Genomic DNA, 24943 nt, shown 5'->3' with positions numbered 1-24943 from the left:
AGACCACGTGTATGGCGTTGTGTGGGCGAGCGGTCTACTGATGTCAATGTTGTGAACCGACTGCCCCATGGTGGCAGTGGGGTTATGGTATGGGCTGGCATAGGCTACGACAATGAACTCAATTGCATTTTAACGATGGTAATTTGAATGCACAGAGATACCATGATGAGATCCTGAGGCCCGTTGTAGTGCCATCACCTCATGTTTCAGCATGATAATGTACGGCCCCATGTCGCAAGGATCTGTACACAATTCCTGGAAGCTGAAGATGTCCAAGTTCTTCCGTGGCCTGCATATTCACCAGACATTTCACCCATTGAGCATGTTTGAGATACTCTGGATTGATGTGTACGAGAGCGTGTTAGTTTTTGCCATTATCCAGCAACTTTGCAAAGCCATCGAAGAGGAGTGGATCAACATTCCACAGGCCACAATCAACAGCCTGATCAACTCTATGCAAAGGAGATGTGTTGCTCTGTATGAGGCAAATGATGGTCACACCAGATACTGACTGGTTTTCTGATCCACGCCCCTACCTTTTTTTTAAGGTATCTCTGACTAACAGATGCATACAGTGGCTTGCGAAAGTGTTCACCCCCCTTGGCATTTTTCCTATTTTGTTGCCTTACAACCTGAATTAAAATAGATTTTTGGGGGGTTTGTATTATTTGATTTACACAACATGCCTATCACTTGGAAGATGCAAAACATTTTTTCATTGTCCTGCTGGAAGGTGAACCTCCGTCCCAGTCTCAAATCTCTGGAAGACTGAAACAGGTTTCCCTCAAGAATTTCCCTGTATTTAGCGCCAACCATCATTCCTTAAATTCTGACCAGTTTCCCAGTCCCTGTCGATGAAAAATATCCCCACAGCATGATGCTGCCACCACCATGCTTCACTGTGGGGATGGTATTCTCAGGGTGATGAGAGGTGTTGGGTTTGCGTCAGACAATGTCCAAAAAGCTCAATTTTAGTCTCATCTGACCAGAGTGCCTTCTTCCATATGTTTGGGGAGTCTCCCACATGCCTTTTGGCGAACACCAAATGTGTTTGCTTATTTTTTTTTAAGCAATGGCTTTTTTTCTGGCCACTCTTCCGTAAAGCCCAGCTCTGTGGAGTGTACAACTTAAGGTGGTCCTATGGACAGATACTCCAATTTCCGCCTTGGAGCTTTGCAGCTCCTTCAGGATTATCTTTGGTCTCTTTGTTGCCTCTCTGATTAATGCCCTCCTTGCATGGTCTGTGCGTTTTGGTGGGCGGCCCTCTCTTGGCAGGCTTGTTGTGGTGCCATATTCTTTCCATTTTTTAATAAGGAATTTAATGGTGCTCCGTGGGATGTTAAAAGTTTCTGATATTTTTTTGTAACTCAACCCTGATCTGTACTTCTACACAACTTTGTCCCTGACCTGTTTGGAGAACTCCTTGGTCTTCATGGAGCCACTTGCTTAGTGGTGCCCCTTGCTTAGTGGTGTTGCAGACTCTGGGGCCTTTCAGAACAGGTGTATTTTTACACTGACATCATGTGACACTTAGATTGCACACAGGTGGACTTTATTTAACTAATTATGTGACTTCTGAAGGTAATTGGTTGCACCAGGTCTTATTTAGGTGCTTCATAGCAAATGGGGTGAACACATATATGCACGCACCATTTTTTTTTTTTTTTGTAATTTTAAAATTATTTTGAAACAAGTTCTTTTTTTCATTTCACTTCACCAATTGGGACTATTTTGTGTATGTCCATTACATGAAATCCAAATATAAATCCATTTAAATTACAGGTTGAAATGCAACAACATAGTAAAAACACCAAGGGGATGAGTACTTTTGCAAGGCACTGTATCTGTATTCCCAGCCATGTGAAATCCATAGATTAGGGCCTAATGATTTAAAGATGATTATTTAATTCGATTCTAATGATTTATTTCAATTGACTGATTGCTTTATGTGAACTGTACCTTAGTTAAATCTTTGAAATTGTTCCACTTTGCGTTTCTACTTATGTTCAGTTTAGATCCACAGACAGACTTCAATCAACATTTGATGCTTATTCAGCTTGCAATAAGTTGTCGGTGTGAGATAGGGCCTCTCTCTTTGAGGAGAGCATGCATAAATACATAGGCTTAGCAGATCTGTGAGTATAACGGAGGTTAATCATCTCTCTTTAATTAGAGACTAGCAGTGATAATGCAGGCAGTTTAAACTCCTTAAAGTTAAATTCCAGCCCAAAACTATCTTTTGGTATTTGTTTCATTATAGAAATACAGCCTGTATGATGCATTTTTCATCATATGATGCAAAACGCAGCATCATATGATGCAAAATCCCATGGAGCCTAGTTGCAGCCTTGGTAGTTTACTGCTGAAAAGTTCTACAGTACCAGTCAAAGGTTTGGACGCACCTACTCATTCAATTTTTTTTGTTTTTTACTATGTTCTACATTGTAGAATAATAGTGAAGACATCAACATTATGAAGTAACACATATGCAATCATGTAGTAACCCAAAACATTTTAACAAATGCTTTTCCTTCACTCTGCGGTCCAACTCACCCCAAACCATCTCAACTGGGTTGAGGTCGGGTGATTGTTGAGGCCAGATCATCTGATGCAGCAATCCATCACTCTCCTTCTTGGTCAAATAGCCCTTACACAGGCTGGAGGTGTGTTTTGGGTCATTGTCCTGTTGAAAACAAATGATAGTCCCACCAAACGCAAACCAGATGGGAGACGTATCGCTGCAGAATGGTGTTGTAGCCATGCTGGTTAAGTGTACCTTGAATTCTAAATAAATCAAAGACAATGTCACCAGCAAAGCACCCCCACACCATCACACCACCTCCTCCATGCCTCACGGTGGGAACCACACATGCGGAGATCATCAGTTCACCTACTCTGCGTCTCTCACAAAGACACGGCAGTTGGAGCCAAACATCTCAAATTTGGACTCATTAGACCAAAGGAAAGATTTCCACCGGTCTAATGTCTATTGCTCGTGTTTCTTGACCCAAGCAAGTCTCTTCTTGTTATTGGTGTCCTTTAGTAGTGGTTTCTTTGCAGCAATTCAACCATTAAGGCCTGATTCATGCAGTCTCCTCTGAACAGTTGACGTTGAGATGGGTCTGTTACTTGAATTCTGTGAAGCATTTATTTGGGCTACAGTCTGAGGTGCAGTTACTTGCCCATTTCTGAGGCTGGTAACTCTAATGAACTTATCCTCTGCAGCAGAGGTACTCTGGGTCTTCCTTTCCTGTGGTGGTCCTCATGAGAGACAGTTTCATTATATCGCTTGATGTTTTTTGCGACTACACTTGAAGAAAGTTATTGAAATTTTCCAGATTGACTGACCTTCATGTCTTAAAGTAATGATGGACCGTTGTTTCTCTTTGCTTATTTGAGCTGTTCTATAATATAATAATATAATGCCATAATATTGACTTGGTCTTTTACCAAAATAGCCCTGTCTTCTGTATACTAACCCTACCTTGTCACAACACAACTGATTGCCTCAAACGCATTAAGAAGGAAATAAAGTCCACAATTCCATTGACTTTTAACAAGGCACACCTGTTAATTGAAATGCATTCCATGTGACTACTTCATGAAGCTGGTTGAGAGAATGCCAAGAGTGTGCACATCTGTCATCAAGGGAAAGGGTGGCTACTTTAAAGAATCTAAAATCTAAAATATATATAGATTTTTTTCCACTTTTTTGGTTACTACGTGATTCCATATGTGTTATTTCATAGTTTCGATGTCTTCACTATTATTCTACAATGTAGAAAATAGTAAAATAAAGCAAAACCTTTAGTTTTTTTGATAGCTATAGAAGTATAGAAGACAGGGATCTCTCAACTAGCTAGTTGTTTGGATTTAAAATAGCAGACTATATTGCTAGATCATCTCATCTCCTGGAGCCAAGGACCATTGTGTTTATATGCGTGCAGTTTTCTGTTCATTTCTTCGGAATGGTCGCTTCAACTGCTGGATGGCAGGTTTTCTTAATGAGACTTTTAGCTGCATTTGTGCTGCTTTTGATGTGCATCTCATCTGTGTTAACCTTGGGAATTAAACTAGACACACCGGTACACACAGGAGAGACTGCTTCTTCTAAGGCATTAATACTACTCTCCACCAGGACTGGAGAAGATGCTGGACATATTCAAGCCACACTAGCAAGCTCACGTTTGGATAGGACAGCCCAGGAAGGGAGGGAGAAGAGGGGGAGTGAGGCTAAGGCTCGAGGCTCACCGGGACATGTCCTCAAGTCCTCGGGCAGCCCATCAACGGTGGTAGGTGCCAGGTGGAGGGGTTGGTCACTCCACCATCCGAGGCGGAGGCACACCGCTGCATGAACTGAGCTGAACCCTTTGTGGGAGAGAAGACAGATGACCTTTCAATTCAGTCGGTAGCCTTTCTTTGATGAAGATGAGAACACTGGTTGAACTGCTGCACTTGATGCCAAGTCGAGACAGACAGAGGACAGAGGGATCTGAGAGTGCAGATCTCAGCAAGAGGTATGCACTTAAAAAAAAAAAAAAATTGCGTACCTTGTTGCCAAAAATGTATGAGATTTGTCTAATTGCACACACTACTAGGGCTGGGATTGTTTGCTTCTCTGAGACATGGCTGAACATCAATGACTCTGACATTTACGGAATTGTTAAGGTGTGTGGTGGGGTGGGGTATTAAATATCAGGACTGGTATATCGTGATTGTGTTGAGCTAGTGTGGATGGACATTCTACTTCCAAAGAGTAAGCCAATCCTGGTGTGGGCATGCTACAGAGACCACCTGATCATAATTACTTTTACCAAGCACTGGAGGAGGCATGCTCTAAATGTTTAGATTTTCTATGTAATGAAACTGTTTTGATTGGTGATTTTAACATGGATACTAAAGCTAAGGACAAACCATTATTTAAAGCTTTCATACATTTTTTTTTGCTAGGTGTTTGACTTGTATCAACTGATAAGTACAACAGAAAAAAACGTGTGAAATGAAATGTATGTATTCACTACTGTAAGTCGCTCTGGATAAGAGCGTCTGCTAAATGACAAAAATGTAAATGTATAAGAGCCCACTAGAGTATGTAACTCCACCCAAATCATCATAAATTTGATCTTGGTGTCTGATAAATCTAATATTTCTCAAAGTGGTGTCATTCCTAGGGCTGTTACGGTGACCGCCACACTGGCAGTCACGAGTCATGATGGCAGTCAAATTCCATGTGATGGTTTAGTCACGGTAATTAGGGTTCTCCAAGCTCTGATGCTGCTGATGGTCATTAGTAACCTACCAAACTTGGTAACTGCCTTGTACTCTACACTCTTTTGTCCCTCTAATCACTCTGACATCAATGCAAATGTGATTGAAAATCGAATCAAACACTTCATGAGAGGCCATGAGCTCATGTTGTGCAACATTTCTATAGGCTATGTAATTGCGTAAGAAAGTGATGGCCTCTATTAAAAAGAGGAGGATCCCATCAGCTATATTTATTTAACAAACCTTTATTTATCAAATTTATCCTAATTTTAAGCACATTGCTTCTCCTTAAAACAGGAGTATAGCCTACCTGGCTGACATGAAAATGAACCACAGGAAAAGCTTCCCCCATTCGCTATCTAAGTCCATAGATGACATGTATTTCTTTCCTCTGCCCCTGTTTCGAGACAGGTACATGATAATGGTCCATTCTAAATCAAAACAAATTTCACACATATCTTATTTATTATATGTAATAACTAGATTAAATCAAGAATAGTGTGATGGGCAACTTTTCAAATCATTGTCGTACACCTCATGTAGCCTAGCCCAAAGCCCTATATGTTTTGATAAGGTATGTATCACAACTAAAGTGGCCAAATAACTTCTTAAAATTAATGCGCTTTAAAACGGGTGTAGAACCTAACTGGAATACATAAGCAGCGCGTGAGTTTCAAGTTTGGAGAAGATAATTTTCACCATAAAAATGCACCTTTATAATAAAAACATTACATGCATAATTGCATTTGTGGTCACTTTTGAGAATGGTATTTTCCTGCTAATGGAACATTTGCGTTTTTAGCCTACTGCCGGGTGCGCATTGTTGTGCTCATAATGTGAAGCAATAGCCTAATAGTTTATCAATATTTTAAGCTAAACGTTCTCATCTGTTGCATCAGGCTCATTTCTTAAAACTTTTTTTTTGATGCTAGTGGTTGTATTAATTTGGGATCTATCGCATCCCACAACTGTCTCGGACTATGTTCGGAATATTTATTTCTCGCACAGAATAGAATAGGTCAACTTTTGTACAATGGGGACAGTAGATTGACATAAAAAGTGGACAGTTCTTCCGATATCTTAAATATGCGCCTCAGAATTGGATAAGGACGCGCGCAGTTGCGTCCCCGATGTGTCTGTCTTCACTCGTAGCCTGTGAGAAAAACCTGATCACGTGACTGAGAGCCATGTGAGTGAGAGGCGCTTCAGCACCCAGCGGGGAGAAGGGAATTGTAATTATTATATTTAGCCCAAGGGCATAACAGCCACTGTCTGCAAAATGCATGGATTTTCCAATACCTTGACTTTGTTGACCTTAAGCCATTTAGCCACAACTTTGGAAGTATACTTGGGGTCATTGTCATTTGGAAGACCCATTTGCGACCAATATTTAACTTCCTGACTGATGTCTTGAGATGTTGCTTCAATATATCCACATAATTTTTATTCCTCATGATGCCATCTATTTTGTGAAGTGCACACTCTTGCAGCAATGCACCCCCACAACACGATGCTGCCACCCCCGTGCTTCATGGTTGGGATGGTGTTCCTCGGCTTGCAAGCCTCACCCTTTTTCCTCCAAACATAACGATGGTCATTATGGCCAAACAGTTCTATTTTTGTTTCATCAGACCAGAGAACATTTCTCCAAAAAGTATGATCTTTGACCCCTGTGCAGTTGCAAACTGTTTCAAACTGGATATAGATACTTTTGTACCTGTTTCCTCCAGGATCTTCACATGGTCCTTTGCTGCGTGGTGTTTAAACTTGTGTACTACTGTTTGTACAGATGAACGTGGTACCTTCAGGCGTTTGGAAATTGCTCCCAAGGATGAACCAGACTTGTGGAGGTCTACAATTCTTTTTCTGAGGACTTGGCTGATTTCTTTTGATTTTCCCATGATGTCAAGCAAAGAGGCACTGAGTTTGAAGCTAGGCCTTGAAACAATTAGCCTATCAGAAGCTTCTAAAGCCATGACATAATTTTCTGGAATTTTCCAAGCTGTTTAAACGCACAGTCAACTTAGTGTATGTAAACTTCTGACCCACTGGAATTGTGATACAGTGAAATAATCTGTCTGTAAACAATTGTTGGAAAATTACTTGTGTCATGCACAAAGTAGATGTCCTAACCGACTTGCCAAAACTATAGTTTGTTAACAAGAAATTTGTAGTGGTTGAAAAACGAGTTTTAATGACTGCAACATCAGTGTATGTAAACTTCTGACTTCAACTGTAGCTAGATCAGGGCCTAAAATAAGGAGAATGCATAGAATGCTATTCTGTTTTACTGAAATAGACTGCATTTTCTTCATATAATTTCTTTAGAACTGTCAAAACAAATAATCGATTTATTGTGATGGTGTAGGCTATATTACATGGATTTATTCGACTTTTTAAAATATAAATATATTATTTAACGGTCAATTAATGTGAGACCGACAGTTATTTGCTTGACAACCACCGGGTGTCAAAATGTCATAACTGCCACAGCCCTAGGACTCATTGTCTATGGGTTTAGTTACCATTCAATGATTTACTGCACAATAAAGGTTCAGAAAAGGCTCTTTAACCCTTAGACCTCAATAGAATTCCTTAATGCTGCTGTAGATTACTGAGATTGTTTTAAATCAAGCCAATTTCACCACACATTTCAAATAAATACACATAGCTAAAAAACTAAGAATAAATTACAATTACAATGTCACGCCCTGGCCATAGAGAGGTTTTTTATTCTCTATGTTGGTTAGGCCAGGGTGTGACTAGGGTGGGCATTCTATGTTCCTTTTTCTATGTTCTTTATTTTCTATGTTTTGGCCGGGTATGGTTCTCAATCAGGGACAGCTGTCTATCGTTGTCTCTGATTGGGAACCATACTTAGGTAGCTCTTTTTCCCTCCTTGGGTTGTGGGAAGTTGACTTTGTTTAGGGCACATTAGCCTTTCGCTTCACGGTTGTTGGGTAGTGTTTATTGTTTTGTTCGGCGTCTGTTCCAATAAGATGAATATGTACGCTCACCACGCTGCACTTTGGTCCTCTCCTTTCAACCGGCGTTACATACAAGTTAGCTTAGATTTGAAGAGCACAACCTCTTCTTTGATTTGACACCACATTCATCTCAATAGGAATTACACACATTTTTATTCCATTGTGTAAAGACACTCAACACCACAACAAAACACATGAGTATTTTACAGTGCCTTCAGAAAGTATTCACACCCCTTGACTTTTTCAAAATGTTGTTGTGTTACAGCTTGAATTTAAAATATATTAGATTGAGATTTTCTGTCACTGGCCTACACACAATACCTCTTAATTTGAAATCGGAATGATGTTATTAAAAATGTGCAATGTCTTGAGTCAGTACGTTTTCAACTCCTTTGTTATTGCAAGCCTAAATAAGTTCAGGAGTAAAAATGTGCTTAACAAGTCACATAATGAATTGCATGTACTCACTCTGTGTGCAATAATAGTGTTCAACATGATTTTTGAATGGCTACTTCATCTCTGTATCCTACACATTCATATGTATGGTCCCTCAGTTGAGCAGTACATTTCCAACACAGATTTAACCACAAATACCAGGGATGTTTTCCAATACTTTGCAAAAAAGGTCACCTACCGGTAGATGGGTAAAAAAGCAGACATTGAATATCCCTTTGAGCATGGTAAAGTTATTAATTACACTTTTTATGGTGTATCAATACACCCAGTCACTACAAAGATACAGGCATCCTTCCTAACTCAGTTGTCAGAGAAGAAGGAAACCGCTCAGGGATTTCACCATGAGGCCAATGGTGACTTTAAAACTGTGAGAGTTTAACCTAATTGACAGAGTGAAAAGAAGGAAGCTTGTACAGAATGAAACTATTACAAAACATGCATCCTGTTTGCAGCAAGGCACTAAAGTAATACTGCAAAAAATGAGGCATAGCAATGAACTTTTTGTCCTAAATACAAAGTGTTATGTTTGGGGCAAATCCATTACAACACAGTTCCACTCTCCATATTTTCAAGCATAGTGGTGGCTGCATCATGTTATGGGTATGCTTGTAATCAGTAAGGTCTGGGAGTTTTTCAGGATAAAAAAAGAAAAAGAATTAAGCTAGGCACAGGCAAAATCCGAGAGCAAAACCTGGATCAGCCTGCTTTCCACCAGACACTGGGAGATTAATTCACCTTTCAGCAGGACAATAACCTAAAACACAAGGCCAAATTTACACTGGAATTACTTACCAAGAAGACAATGAAAGTTCCTGAGTGGCTAAGTTACAGTTTTGACTTAAATTTACCTGAAAATCTATGGCAAGACCTGAAAATGGTTGTCTAGCAATGATGAAAAACCAATTTGACAGATCTTTAAGAATTTAGAAAAGAATAATGAGCAAATGTTGCACAATCCAGGTTTGGAAAGTGACTTACCCAGAAAGACTCATTGCCAAAGGTGCTTCTACAAAGTATTGACTCCATCTGCTTCTCCTCCTTCATCTTGTAATGAAGAAGACGGAGAACAACAAAAATACTTTTCCAATCAGCACTGGTTCCATGTCACAAGTCGTGGAAGCCGATGGCAGCGGCATGCTGCTAAGTGGACGGAAGTGACTGCGAGAGGTTCGGAGCAGATTGACATAAGGAATAGCTTCACTGCACTGGTGCCTGATCTACCTGCGCCTTCATCGCTGGGATTGCCTGTGTCCAACTATGCTGACTCCAGCAGCGGCTTCATTGTCGAGTTCGGCTCCTTTCCATCTCTCTGGATTGGACGGGGTACTGGCTGCTGTGGGAGGTCTGGACCTGTTGCCAGGAGCAACTGGTATACGCTATCCTGCTTCTCATGTAACCGTGAAAGGTTCAACAAATTGTGTGAGGGGTAGGAATGGGTGGATTTATCCATTTCCTTCTCTGGGCGTTGTACTGGGCAGTTCAATGATGAGAAATTTCTCAATCCCTTGAGTAAAAACTTTGTGCTATCCAGGAGCATGAGGGCAGGACATCAATAAGCTGCTCCCAAACATTTTAAACCAGCATCAGAAAATGTAGTCTTTCATAGTTCATGTGGGATTCAATGACATTATGTGGGTGTAACATTTTTTGACAATTTTGATACCTTCTGGAAACAAAGCTTGTTTTTTAAGAAGGATGGGATCCACCCAAATCATTTGGGTTCCTGGATCCTTTCACAGCATTATAAGGCTGCGTTGAGACAATGACTTATCAATGACCCAAGCCCAGCTCAGTTAATCCCTGTCATTGTGTTGCTGAGTTGTCATAATGCTTCAGCAAATGTACATTACCCAGGGGCATTGGAAGACACAATGTAAGTAACCTAATGTATGTCCTTCTAACTGCTCTGAATGCCTCTGCTGATCCCACAGCTGTTTTATGCAGTAATCAAGTGCCTATGAACTGTTAGCACTGAGGCAGTGTGCCCTAGTAGGAAGTCCACTGTGTGCAGCTCACCCTGAACTAACATAAATAGCATGAGCATGTCTACTTCTGCTATGCTTCCCAGTAAAGCAATGAAAACAATCAAGCATCCCAGAAAAGTGCTAAAAAATAGCCCACGTTAACATATGTAGCGTAAAAAACAAGGTTCATGAAGTCAATAACTTGCTAGTAACAGATGACATTCATATTCTGACTATCTCTGAAACTCACTTCGATAATACCTTTGAGGATACAGTGGTAGCAATGCATGGTTAAAACATTTACAGAAAATACAGGAATGTCAATGGGGGCGGTGCGGCGGTCTATATTCAGAACCACATTCTTGTAAAGCTTAGATACGATCTAATGTTACATAATGTTGAAGTAATATGGCTACAGGTTCATCTGCCTCACCTAAAGCCCATTCTTGTGGGAAGCTACTTTACACCACCAAGTGCCAACAGTCAGGATCTGGATAATATGTGTGAAATGCTTGATAATGTATGTGATATCAACAGAGAGGTATATATTCTGGGTGATTTCAATATTGACTGGCTTTCATCAAGATGCCCACTCAAGAAAAGCTTCAAACTGTAACCATTGGCTGCAACCTGGTTCAGGTTATCAGTCAACCTAGCAGGGTAGTTACAAACAGCACAGGAATGAAATCATGAACATGTATTGATCACATCTTCACTAATGCTGAAAAGATTTGCTTTAAATCAGTGTCCAAATCCATCGGATGTAGTGATCACAATGTAGTAGAAATATCTTGGAAAACCAAAGTTCTAAAGGCTGGGCCTAATATAGTGTATAAGAGGTCATACAATATGTTTTGTTGTGATTCTTATGTTGATGATGTAAAGAATATTGGCTGGTCTGTGGTGTGTAATGAGGCGCAGCCAGACGCTGCACTTGACGCATTTATGAAATATCTTATTCCTGTTACTAATAAGCATGCACCCATTAAGAAAATGACTGTAATAACTGTTAAATCACCTTTGATTGATGAGTAATTGAAACATGGTATGGTTAAGGGGATGAGGCAAAAGGTATGGCAAATAAGTCTGGCAGCACAACTGATTGGCAAAGTAGTGCAAATTGAGAAATCAAATGACTAAACTGAATAAAAAGTGAAATAAACTAAACTATGAAACAAAGATGATTGACAAAGAATGATAATAAAATGTTTTGGAGCACCTTAAATTACATTTTTGCCAAAGAGGCAAACTCAGTTCCATCATTCATTGAATCAGATGGCTCATTAATCACAAAACCCACTGATATTGCCAACTACTTTCAAGTTTTCTTTCATTGGCAAGATTAGCAAACTTAGGCATGACATTGCAGCAACAAATGCTGACACTACACATCCAAGTATATTTGACCATATCATGAAAGATAAGCTTTGCAATTTTGAATTTCATAAAGTAAGTGTGGAAGAGGTGAAAAAATGATTGTTGTCTTTCAACAATGACATGCCACTGGAGTCTGACAACTTGGATGGAAAATTACTGAAAATTATAGAGGACAGTATTGCCACTCCTATTTCCCATATTTTCAGTTGAAGCCTACTAGAAAGTGTGTGCCCTCAGGCATGGAGGGAAGCAAAAGTCATTCCGCTACTTAAGAATAGTAAAGCCAGCTTTAGTGGCTCAAATATCAGAGGAATCAGCCTCAATCAAATCTAATGAAATTGTATCTGTCACATGTGCCGAATACAACAGGTGTAGACCTTACAGTGAAATGCTTACTTACAAGCCCTTAACCAACAACGCAGTTTTAAGAAAATCCCCCAAAAAGTAAGAGATAAGAATAACAAATCATTAAAGAGCAGCAGTAAATAACAATAGCGGGGCTATATACAGATGAAGTCGTAAATTTACATACACCTTAGCCAAATATATTTAAACTCAGTTTTTCACAATTCCTGACAACTAATCCGAGTAAAAATTCCCTGTTTTAGGTCAGTTAGGATCACCACTTTATTTTAAGAATGTGAAATGTCAGAATAATAGTGGAGAGAATGATTTATTTCAGCTTTTATTTCTTTAATCACATTCCCAGTGGGTCAGAAGTCTACAAACACTCAATTAGTATTTAGTAGCATTTCCTTTAAATTGTTTCAGTTGGGTCAAACGTTTTGGGTAGCTTTCCACAAGCTTCCCACAATAAGTTGGGTGAATTTTGGCCCATTCCTCCTGACAGAGCTGGTGTAACTGAGTCAGGTTTGTAGGCCTTCTTGGTCGCACATGCTTTTTCAGTTCTGCCCACACATTTTCTATAGGATTGAGGTCAGGGCTTTGTGATGACCACTCCAACACCTTGACTTTGTTGTCCTTAAGCCATTTTGCCACAATTTTGGAAGTATGCTTGGGGTCATTGTCCATTTGGAAGACCCATTTGCGACCAAGCTTTAACTTCCTGACTGATGTCTTGAGATGTTGCTTCTATATATCCACATAATTTTCCTCTTCCCTCATGAAGCCATCTATTTTGTGAAGTGCACCAGTCCCTCCTGCAGCAAAACACCTCAACATGCTGCCACCCGTGCTTCATGGTTGGGATGGTGTTCTTCGGCTTGCAAGCCTCCCCATTTTTCCTCCAAACATAACGATGGTCATTATGGCCAAACAGTATTATTTTTCTTTCATCAGACCAGAGAACATTTGGAAGAGAACATTTGGAACAATGTTTGGAAATTGCTCCCAAGGATGAACCAGACTTGTGGAGGTCTACAATTTATTTTCTGAGGTCTTGACTGATTTCTTTTGATTTTCCCATGAAGTCAAGCAAAGAGGCAGTGAGTTTGAGGGTAGGCCTTGAAATACATCCACAGGTACACCTCCAATTGACTCAAATTATGTCAATTAGCCTATCAGAAGCTTTTAAAGCCATGATATAATTTTCTGGAATTTTCCAAGCTGTTTAAAGGCACAGTCAACTTAGTGTATGTAAACCTCTGACCCACTAGAATTGTGATACAGTGAATTATAAATGAAATAATCTGTCTGTAGACAATTGTTGGAAAAATGACTTGTGTCATGCACAAAGTAGATGTCCTAACCGACTTGCCAAACCTATAGTTTGTTAACAAGAAATTTGTGGAGTGGTTGAAAAACGAGTTTTAATGACTCCAACCTAAGTGTATGTAAACTTCCGACTTCAACTGTACAGGGGGTACCGGTACAGAGTCAAATGTCAATATGCAGGGCGCACCGGTGTCGAGGTAATTGAGATATTTCTGTACATGTAGGTAGAGTTATTAAAGTGGCTATGCATAGATAATTAAAAAAGAAAGGAGAGCCGCACGCTCTAGGAGCTCTGATGCAAAAATATTTAAAAATATATAAGCTATCTTCATCAGAGTATAATGACAAACACTGCGAGATGACTCATTTATATAGTGTCAAAAGACACACAGGTGTCTGTAATCATGGCCAGGTGTGGCCTGATATCATTGGTTAATTCTCATATGATAAAATTGCATACAAAATACATAAATCGATAGCATACGATCATAGATACAATTTGGCTACATAAGCCTACAAACATTTACAATAGCAAAATCACAAGAATCACAAGAATAGCTTCAGATCAAAGTCTACGTTGAGACCGAAGGGAGCAAGGGTCTTTAAATTACAGATCCAGGCAGCCTCTCGTTTTAACAATAAATTGTCAAGGTCACCCCTTCTCCTAGGGAGGGTGACATGTTTGATGCCAATATAACGTAGAGATGAAATCGAGTGGTTTTCTTCCAAAAAGTGGGCCGCAACTGGTTAAGTCGAGTTTTTGCACCTAATGGTGCTACGATGCTCCGAGATACGTACTTTTAATTCGCGCTTTGCTTCACCCACATAATTTTTACCACAGGGACAAGTTATAAGATAAATAACTGCCTTAGTGGAGCACGTGATAACGCCTTTGATTGGGATCTGTTTCCCTGTTTGGGGGTGTTTGAAGGATCTACATTTATAAGTGCCATTGCATTGAGCACAGCCATTACACTTGTAGTTTCCATCCAGTAGGGGCAGAAATACACGTTGTGCAGGGATATCTTGGTGTGGTAAATCAGAGTTTACCAATTGATCTCTGCGGTTTCTGCCCGGCGAGAAGGTCCGAAAACACATTACTGATACTATCATCAGATCTTAAAATGTGCCAATGTTTGTGAACGATTCCCTTAATTTGTTCAGAGCACTTTGAATAGCGGGTAGTTAGAACGCAATAATGCTTATTTTTGCGAGACTGACCTTGAAAAAGGTCATGTCTCATTTTGTTTTGAATTTTCTCAATGGCAATATTAATCTGACCATTTTTGTACCCCCTCTCCTTGAATTTTCTTTGCGTCTCAACCATATTTCTGTCGAAATTTGATTGTTTTTTACAAATTCTTTTGATTTGACAGAATTGGCTGTAGGGCAAACTGTTTTTCTAGGGAAGTGGGTGACAACTATCAGCCCTCTCCATGTAACCCACATACAAATTAGCATAGTTAGGAGCCATGGGGGATCCCATAGCAGTACCCTTCGTCTGAATAAAGAAATCCTTTAGAAACATGAAGTAGTTGTGTGTGAGTACTATTTCAGACAATGTTATTATGCATGCACTGGAAGGTAGTTCATTAGGGTCACTTTGCAGAAGAAAATGTTCCATAGCTTCAATACCGCCCTCGTGTGGAATATTTGTGTATAAGGACTCAACATCAAAAGTAACTAACAACTATTCTCAGGGAGAGGATCAAGAGATTCAATAATAGAGATCATACTGCTGGTGTCCTTTACAAAGTAGGGGAGCTGTTCTGCGAGTGGTCAAATAAAAAAGTCAACACAAGTCGATAGAGGGGCTGTCGATAGACGGTGCGTTTCTTTCGCCTCTAGATTACGCATAGATAATAACAGAGAGTAGCAGCAGCGTGGGGTGGGGGGGCAATGCAAATAGTCTGAGTAGCCATTTGATTAGCTGTTCAGGAGTCTTATGGCTTGGGGGTAGAGGCTGTTTAGAAGCCTGTTGCCAACCCTTAGAAAACTTTTGGGGAAAAATGTGTTTGACCAGATACAGTGCTATTTTACAGTAAACAAATTGATAACAGAACTTCAGCACGCATATAAGGAACGACATTCCACAAGCACAAATGACTAATGATTGGCTGAGAGAAATTGATGATAAAATGATTGTCGGGGCTGTTTTGTTAGACATTAGTGCAGCTTTTGACTTTATCAATCATAGTCTGCTGCTGGAAAAACGTATATGTGTTATGGCTTTACACCCCCCGCTATATTGTGGATAAAGAGTTACCTGTCTAACAGAACACATATGGTGTTCTTTAATGGAAGCCTCTCCAACATAATCCAGGGAGAATCAGGAATTCCCCAGGACAGCTGTCTAGGCACCTTTTCTTTTTTCAATCTTTACTAACAACATGTCACTGGCTTTGAGTAAAGCCAGAGTGTCTATGTATGCGAATGACTCAACACTATACACGTCAGTTACTACAGAGACTGAAATGACTGCAACACTTAACAAAGAGCTGCAGTTAGTTTTAGAATGGGTGGCAAGGAATAAGTTAGTCCTAAATATTTCTAAAACTAAAAGCAGTGTATTTGGGACAAATCATTGACTAAACCCTAAACCTCAACTAAAACTTGTAATGAATAATGTGGAAATTGAGCATTTTGAGGTGACTAAACTGCTTGGAGTAACCCTGGATTGTAAATTGTCATGGTCAAAACATATTGATACAACAGTAGCTAAGATTGGGAGAAGTCTATCCATAATAAAGCGCTGCTCTCCCTTAACAGTACTATCAACAAGGCTGGTCCTACAAGCCCTAGTTTTGTCGCACCTGGACTACTGTTCAGTCGTGTGGTCAGGTGCCACAAAGAGGGACTTAGGAAAGTTGCAATTGGCTCAGAACAAGGCAGCATGGCTGGCTCTTGGATGTACACAGAGAGCTAACATTATTATGCATGTCAACTTCTCCTGGCTCAAAGTGGAGGAGAGATTGACTTAATCACTACTTGTGTTTGTGAGAGGTATTGACTTGTTGAATGCACCGAGCTGTCTGTTTTAAACTACTGGCACATAGCTCGGACACCAATGCATAGCCCACAAGACATGCCACCAGAGGGCTCTTCACAGTCCCCAAGTCCAGAACAGACTATGGACAGTACTACATAGAGCCATGACTACATGGAACTCTATTCCACATCAATTAACTGATGCAAGCAGTAGAATCAGATAAAAAAAAGAAGATAAAAACACACCTTGTGGAACAGTAACACAATGTGTTAGTAGTGTAGTGGCCTGAGGGCACACACTTAATGTGTTTTGAAATATGTTATGTTTTTAAAATTGTATAACTGCCTTAATTTTGCTGGACCCAGGAAGAGTAGCTGCTGCCTTCACAGTAGCTAATGGGGATCCATTATAAATACAATACAATACTCAGGGGTGTGAATACTTATCTAAAGGAGATATTTCTGTATTTAAATTTCAATATATTTGCAAACATTTCTACAAACATGTTTTCACTTTGTCATGAGGGGGTATTTTGTGTTGATGGGTGAGAGAAAAAAACAGATTTATTTCATTATGAATTCAGGCTGTAACACAACAAAATGTGGAATAAATCAAGGTGTATGAATACTTTCTGAAGGCACTGTAAATTGTAGTAAATTTGACTAAATAATTCACTCAAAATGTACCAAGTGTAATATATTATCCAAAATGTGACCCGAGGACAATATTCAGGAAGTATTTCAAAACCCACACAAAGTAGGCTATTCGAATGACAACGATTCTTACTTATGTAAAAATGCAAGAAACTATTCATAGATTTTGAAAATGTAGATAACCTGTCTCAGCAAAGTTTAGTACAGACCAGGTTTGAGTAGCCTACTTTGACAGCAATTCAGTGAAAAGAGAAAATACAAAACACAATTTAAAAAAATACACAATTTCCCTATAAGACTTTTAGGACAAATGTATATTTCGCACAGTCATGGTACTTCTGGAAGCACAGCGCCATCCTGCAAAGTGGCATAGAACACATAGAACACCCAAAGGAGGTTTCTACACATTTCCCAGTATTTGCCCTTCGTCCACTCTGGATGCACGCCACACATCCTCTCTTGCGCCCTTCAAACTTCACCAGGGAGTGGCCTGCTTTCAAATGATGAGTAACAGCTCGGTCCACACCCCCTGGTGCCACACGATTGGCACCCCGTTTCCTTCCACTGTAGCCATTACAAAGTGAATGCACATGCTGCATTTTTAATGCCTTCAGCGACCAGCACCTGTGGTTTCTGGGAAGGGGCCTTTGCAGGGTCCCCCACACTGGTCTACTGACACCACCCTCAGGGTACTATACATACACTATATATACAAAAGTATGAGGACACCCCTTCAGCCACACCCGTTGCTGACAGATGTATAAAATCGAGCACACAACCATGCAATCTCCATAGACAAACATTGGCAGTAGAATGACCTTACTGAAGAGCTCAGTTACTTTCAACGTGGCACCGTTATAGGATGCTACCTTTCCAACATGTCAGTTCGTCAAATTTCTTGCCAGCTAGATCTGCCCCGGTCAACTGTAAGTGCTGTTATTGTGAAGTGGAAACGTCTAGAAGCAACAACGGCTTAGACGCAAAATGGTAGGCCACACAAGCTCACAGAATGGGACCGTCGAGTGCTATAGTGCATAGAAATCATCTGTCCTCAGTTACAACACTCACTACCGAGTTCCAAACTGCCTCTGGAAGCAACGCCAGCACAAGAACTGTTCGTCGGGAGCAAAATGAAATGGCTTTCCATGGCCGAGCAGCTGCACACAAGCCTAAAATCACCATGCGCAATGTCAAGCGTCGGCTGGAGTGGTGTAAAGCTCGCCGCCATTGGACTCTGGAGCAGTGGAAATGCATTCTCTGGAGTGATGAATCACGCTTTACCATCTGGCAGTCCGACGGACGAATCTGGGTTTAGCTGATGCCAGGAGAACCCTACCTGCCCCAATGCATAGTGCCAACTGTACATTTTGGTGGAGGAGGAATAATGGTCTAGGGCTGTTTTACATGGTTCAGGCTAGGCCCCTTAGTTCCAGTGAAGGGAAATCTTAATGCTACAGCATACAATGACATTCTAGACGATTCTGTGCTGGCAACAGTTTGGGGAAGGCCCTTTCCTGTTTCAACATGACAAAGCCACAGTGCACAAAGCGAGATCAATCAGAAATGGTTTGTCGAGATTGGTGTGGAGGAACTTGACTGGCCTGGCCAGAGCCGTGACCTCAACCAATGAATTGGAACACCGACTGAGAGCCAGGTCTAATCGCCCAATATCAGTGCCCGACCTCACTAATGTTCTTGTGGCTGAATGGAAGCAAGTCACCGCAGCAATGTTCCAACATCTAGTGGAAATCCTTCCCAGAAGAGTGGAGGCTGTTATAGCAGCAAAAGGGGGGACCAACTCCATATTAATGCTCATGATTTTAGAATATGTTCAATGAGCAGGTGTCCACATACTTTTGGCCATGTAGTGTACATAAGTAACAATATGCCACGCAACCGTTTTGAGCAGCTATGTAGGTACATTCACTTTTCGGATCCAAATTCAACCAATGAGACCAACAAATTGCACTTTTGCTGAGCTCTGACTCTCCACATCACTTCCTCCGCTTTCACTGACCTAGAGGAACAGAGTAACAAAGGGGGGTAGAGAGTGAGAGAGGAACAGAGGGTACAATTGTGGTCAGGATCATAATCTCTCTCTCTCTCTCTTTCACTCAAACACACACACTTTCTCTCTCTACCTTTCTCTCTCTCCTATTGTCAGCCATACATATACTTTCTGATGATCACCTCTTAGGGGTTTCCATAATAAATTGTGTGTTACAGTTACAATACGCCTCCCATTACTTACACACTCACAGTATAATAATTTGATACCCCAGGAAGAGTAGCTGCTGCATGTGCAATAGCTGATGAGAATCCTAATAAGCTCAACTAAATCATGATGCTATACAGCACTTTCAATCAATCATTAAGCATCTCCAATCCAAAATTAAATCTAGAATCGGCTTCCTATATCGCAACAAAGCATCCTTCACTCACGCTGCCAAACATACCCTCGTAAAACTGACCATCCTACCGATCCTCGACTTCGGTGATGTCATCTATAAAATAGCCTCCAACACTCTACTCGACAAACTGGATGCAGTCTATCACAGTGCCATCCGTTTTGTCACCAAAGCCCCATATACTACCCACCATTGCGACCTGTATGCTCTCGTTGGTTGGCCCTCGCTTCATACTCGTCGCCAAACCCACTGGCTACAGGTTATCTACAAGTCTCTGCTAGGTAAAGCCCCGCCTTATCTCAGCTCACTGGTCACCATAGCAGCACCCACTCATAGCACGCGCTCCAGCAGGTATATCTCACTGGTCACCCCCAAAGCCAATTCCTCCTTTGGTCGTCTTTCCTTCCAGTTCTCTGCTGCCAATGACTGGAACGAACTGCAAAAATCTCTGAAGCTGGAGACTCATATCTCCGTCACTAGCTTTAAGCACCAGCTGTCAGAGCAGCTCACAGATCACTGCACCTGTACATAGCCCATCTGTAAACAGCCCATCTATCTACCTACCTCATCCCCATACTGTATTTATTTATTTATCTTGCTCCTTTGCACCCCAGTATCTCTACTTGCACATTCATCTTCTGCACATAAACCATTCCAGTGTTTAATTGCTATATTGTAATTACTTCACCACCATGGCCTATTTATTGCCTTAACTTCTCATTTGCACTCACTGTATATAGACTTTTTGTTTTCTTTTGTTCTACTGTATTATTGACTGTATGTTTTGTTTATTCCATGTGTAACTCTGTGTTGTTGTATGTGTCGAATTGCTATGCTTTATCTTGGCCAGGTCGCAGTTGCAAATGAGAACTTGTTCTCAACTAGCCTACCTGGTTAAATAAAGGTGAAATAAAAAAAATAAAAAATCTTATTACACACAAACACACATACACATATACAGTATCATCATAATGTTATACAGCACTTTCATTCCATCAATCAAAATGGCCAGATTGGTTTCTCAGTTCATTGTGTGCGGCCTGTTTGTCAGACGGATGGATAATCAGACAGGAAAGAGCACACAAAAATACATTCATAAATATGTTCATCGATGAACAGTAGGCTTAGATTATAACCGTAAAGACTGTAGCCTGACAGACAAACCTGACAGTTAACTATCTAGTTAGCTACCGTAGCTAGCTATAGCAAGCAGCTTGGGTCATTTCCATATGAATTACTTCGGTAGAAACAAGACAAAACAACCAACTACTTACCGCACTATACAGAGTTGTCACAAGAAGGGCAGCAAAACAGACAAGGGAAACTATAGACCTGTATCTATACTGAACAAAAGTATAAACGCAACAATTTCAAAGATATTGGTGAGTTACAGTTCATATAACGAATTCAATTGAAATAAATTCATTAGGCCCTAATCTATGGATTTCACATTAATGGGAATACAGATATGCATCTGTTAGTCACATATTGTATATCTTAATAAAAAAGTATGGGTGTGGATCAGAAAAACAGTCAGTATCTGGTGTTCGTTGTCTGTAGCTTATGCCTGCCCAACCCTACCGCCACCATGGGGCTCTCTGTTCACAACATTGACATCAGCAAAACACTCGCCCACACAACGCCATATACGTGGTATTCGGTTTTGAGGCCGGTTGGACGTACTGCCAAATTCTCTAAAACGACGTTGGAGGTGGCTTATGGTAGAAATAAATTAACATTAAATTCTCTGGCAACGGCTCTGGTGGACATTCCTGTAGTCAACATGGCAATTGCACGCTCCCTCAAAACTTGAGGTTAAAATCTATCGTTCTATCGTTCTGCCCCTGAACAAGGCAGTTAACCCACTGTTCCTAGGTCGTCATTGAAAATAAGAATTTGTTCTTAACTGACTTGCCTAGTTAAATAAAGGTAAAATACATGATAATTAACTTGACTGTGATGAGAAAGTCATATAACAAGGCAGAATCCCTGTCATCTTCTACTTATTTCTTCTCTATTCTACCCTCATGTCCTTTGGAATATTCCAAGAAGCCGGATGTGGAGGTCCTGGGCTGGCGTGGTAAAACGTGGTCTGCGGTTGTGAGGCCTGTTGGACGTACTGCCAAATTCTCTAAAACAACGTTGGAGGCGGCTTATGGTAGAGAAATGAACATTCAATTATTTAGAAACAGCTCTGGTGGACATTCCTGCAGTCAGCATGCCAATTGCACTGCTGTCTCAAAACATAAGACATCTTGTGGCATTGTGTTGTGCGACAAAACTGCACATTTTAAATTGGCCTTTTATTGTCCCTAGCACAAGGTGCACCTGTGTAATGCTTATGCTGTTTAATCAGCTTCTTGATATGCCACACCTGTCAGGTGGATGGATTATCTTGGTAAATGAGAAATGCTCACTGACAGGGAGATATATACATTTGTGCACAAAATATAAGCGAAATAAGCTTTTTTGTGCACATTTTGGGGAGTTTTTTATTTCAGCTCATGAAACATGGGACCAACACTTTACATGTTGTGTTTATATTTATGTTCAGTGTTATAAGCATTAGAATAAATCTGCAGGCTTAAATCCCACATAAATAGGACAGGTGAGAACTATCTATTTCGTTTCAGTATTTCCAAGAGTCATGGAACTCCTTTCATACCAAAAAGACACCTGTTGCTGCACATTCCTCTGGCAAAGAGTCCTATCAGGCTGCATTAAAAATGACTTTATGCTTGGAAAGCGATTGGTCATTCACATACTAAAGATCAAAGAAGTCCTTTGAAGAATGAAATTAGGCAATTTGTTCTGACAGGCATCTGGTAATACAAAAAGTGATTATGTAATATCAACACAATTAAGCAATAAGGCATGAGTACCCAGGGATTATCAAGTGATAACTCCCGACTAAGGCTGTTCTTAGGCCCGAGGCGAAGCCAAGGGCTTGGAAACAGCCCTTAAGAGGGAGTTATCATATCAAACGTTAATTCTCAGGTGCAAGGGCCTTATTTTTTTATAAAACATTTGCCAACATATACAAAAATAAGATTAATGACATGTTTTCATTAAAAACATTATTTTAACGAGTACATTTGTTTTATTTCATCCTTCCACCAGAAGATATAGTCCGGGCAAAAGCCAGTTGTTAGCGAGCAAACACATACACTCCGTGCACTAAACACACACGCGCGCACTGACCTACCCAACCACACACGCAGACAAGCAAGCACGGCAACACACACACACAGACACACACACACACTGAGACACTGACCTTTGAGAAAGGCCTTGAATTACAGGGGTGAAAGGGAAAATGAGTGGAATGTTCTGATGGTCGTGTGTGTGTTGTTGGAATCATAATAGGAGTCTTGTCCTTGAGTGCTTTGTTGTGTTCTGGTGAAGCTGCTGTCGTTATGTAGCATAGTTATGACTGACTTTCATGTCAGTGCAAGCCTTAGCACAAAGAGGAGAAAGAACGTCCTCATCCAATCCTCACTCTCTGATGCTAGAAGCCCATGCAGGCTGTTAAAGTTGTATGCACACATACATTCAGTAAACACACACACACACACACACTCTCTCCCACACTTCACCTCCATTGAATCTGCTCATATTTGCTCACACATTCGTCTGCCCATCACATCCAATGCCTTTATTAGGCCCTCTCTCCTCCTATCCCAGAATAATCCACTAGTCCTGCTCTGATGGGCATACACAGGCACATACAGCCCAGCCCACAGTGCCCACATCATCAAGATGCCAACTTTGATGTTTGTTCAAGCGTGTCACATCAAAAAGGTTCCCCTGCTGGGATTACTGGAGTAAGAAGATTAAGGTAATTGGGGGTTGCAGAGGTGGAACAAAAGGTTTCCCGTTCTAAGGTTTCCTGTCAAAGAGACGGATGAAGTATGCTACGGGAGAGAACAGTACAGTATGTCTCTGAGAACACTGAAGTACTGCACAGTAGGTCTCAAGACATACACACAAAGTCAGTGCTCTGGGGCATTGGTGGGTTAGGGTTTTGATGCTGTTGTCGTACATTTGTGTTTGGGGTTACGTGAATCAGCTGTTTATTCACAAACTGGGATTGGTGTTGGGATTATTTTTTCTCTTTTCCTCGGGGAGCTTGTTTGGACACGTACAGTACCAGTCAAAAGTTTGGAAACACCTACTCATTCCAGGGTTTTTCTTTATTTTACTATTTTCTACATTGTAGAATAATAGTGAAGACATCACAATTATGAAATAACACATATGGAATTATGTAGTAACCAAAAAAAGTGTTAAACAAATCAAAATATATTTTATATTTGAGATTCTTCAAAGTAGCCACCCTTTGCCTTGATGACAGCTTTGCACACTCTTGGCATTACATTAACCAGCTTCATGAGGTAGTCACCTGGAATGCATTTCAATTAACAGGTGTGCCTTGTTGAAAGATAATTTGTGGAATTTATTTCCTTCTTAATACGTTTGAAGCAATCATTTGTGCTGTGAAGGGGTGATATACTGAAGATAGCCCTATTTGGTAAAATACCAAGTCCATATTATGGAAAGAACAGCTCAAATATGCAAAGAGAAATGACAGTCCATCATTACTTTAAGACATGAAGGTCAGTCAATGTGGAACATTTCAAGAACTTTGAAAGTTTCTTCAATTGCAATTGCAAAAATGCTATAATGAAACTTGCTCTCATGAGGACCGCGACAGGAAAGGAAGACCCAGAGTTACCTCTGCTGCAGAGGATAAGTTCATTATAGTTACCAGCCTCAGGAATTGCAGCCCAAATAAATGCTTTACCGAGTTCAAGTAACAGACCCATCTCAACATCAACTGTTTAGAGGACACTGCGTGAATCAAGCCTTCATGGTCGAAACCACTACTAAAGGACACCAATAATAAGAAGAGACTTGCTTGGGCCAAGAAACACGAGCAATGGACGTTAGACTGGTGGAAATCTGTCCTTTGGTCTGATGAGTCCAAGTGTGAGATTTTTGGTTCCAACCGCCATGTCTTGGTGAGACGCAGAGTAGATGAACGGATCATCTACGCATATGTGGTTCCCACCGTGAAGCATGGAGGAGGGGGTGTGATGGTGTGGGGATGCTTTGTTGGTGACACTGTCAGTGATCTATTTAGAATTCAAGGCACACTTAACCAGCA

General features: G+C 40.6%; 1 protein-coding gene across 2 annotated transcripts in view; it reads left to right on the top strand.

Moving 5' to 3' along the window:
* LOC115167589 (LARGE xylosyl- and glucuronyltransferase 2) overlaps nucleotides 1-24943 on the top strand; it is a 238894-nt gene that overhangs the window by 103338 nt on the left and 110613 nt on the right. The window lies entirely within an intron of this gene.

This window comes from Salmo trutta, chromosome 29, assembly GCF_901001165.1.
Source record: "Salmo trutta chromosome 29, fSalTru1.1, whole genome shotgun sequence".
Taxonomy (NCBI): domain Eukaryota; kingdom Metazoa; phylum Chordata; class Actinopteri; order Salmoniformes; family Salmonidae; genus Salmo; species Salmo trutta.
The sequence above is the reverse complement of the archived record's forward strand: the minus strand, read 5'-3'. Positions and strand labels throughout refer to the sequence as shown.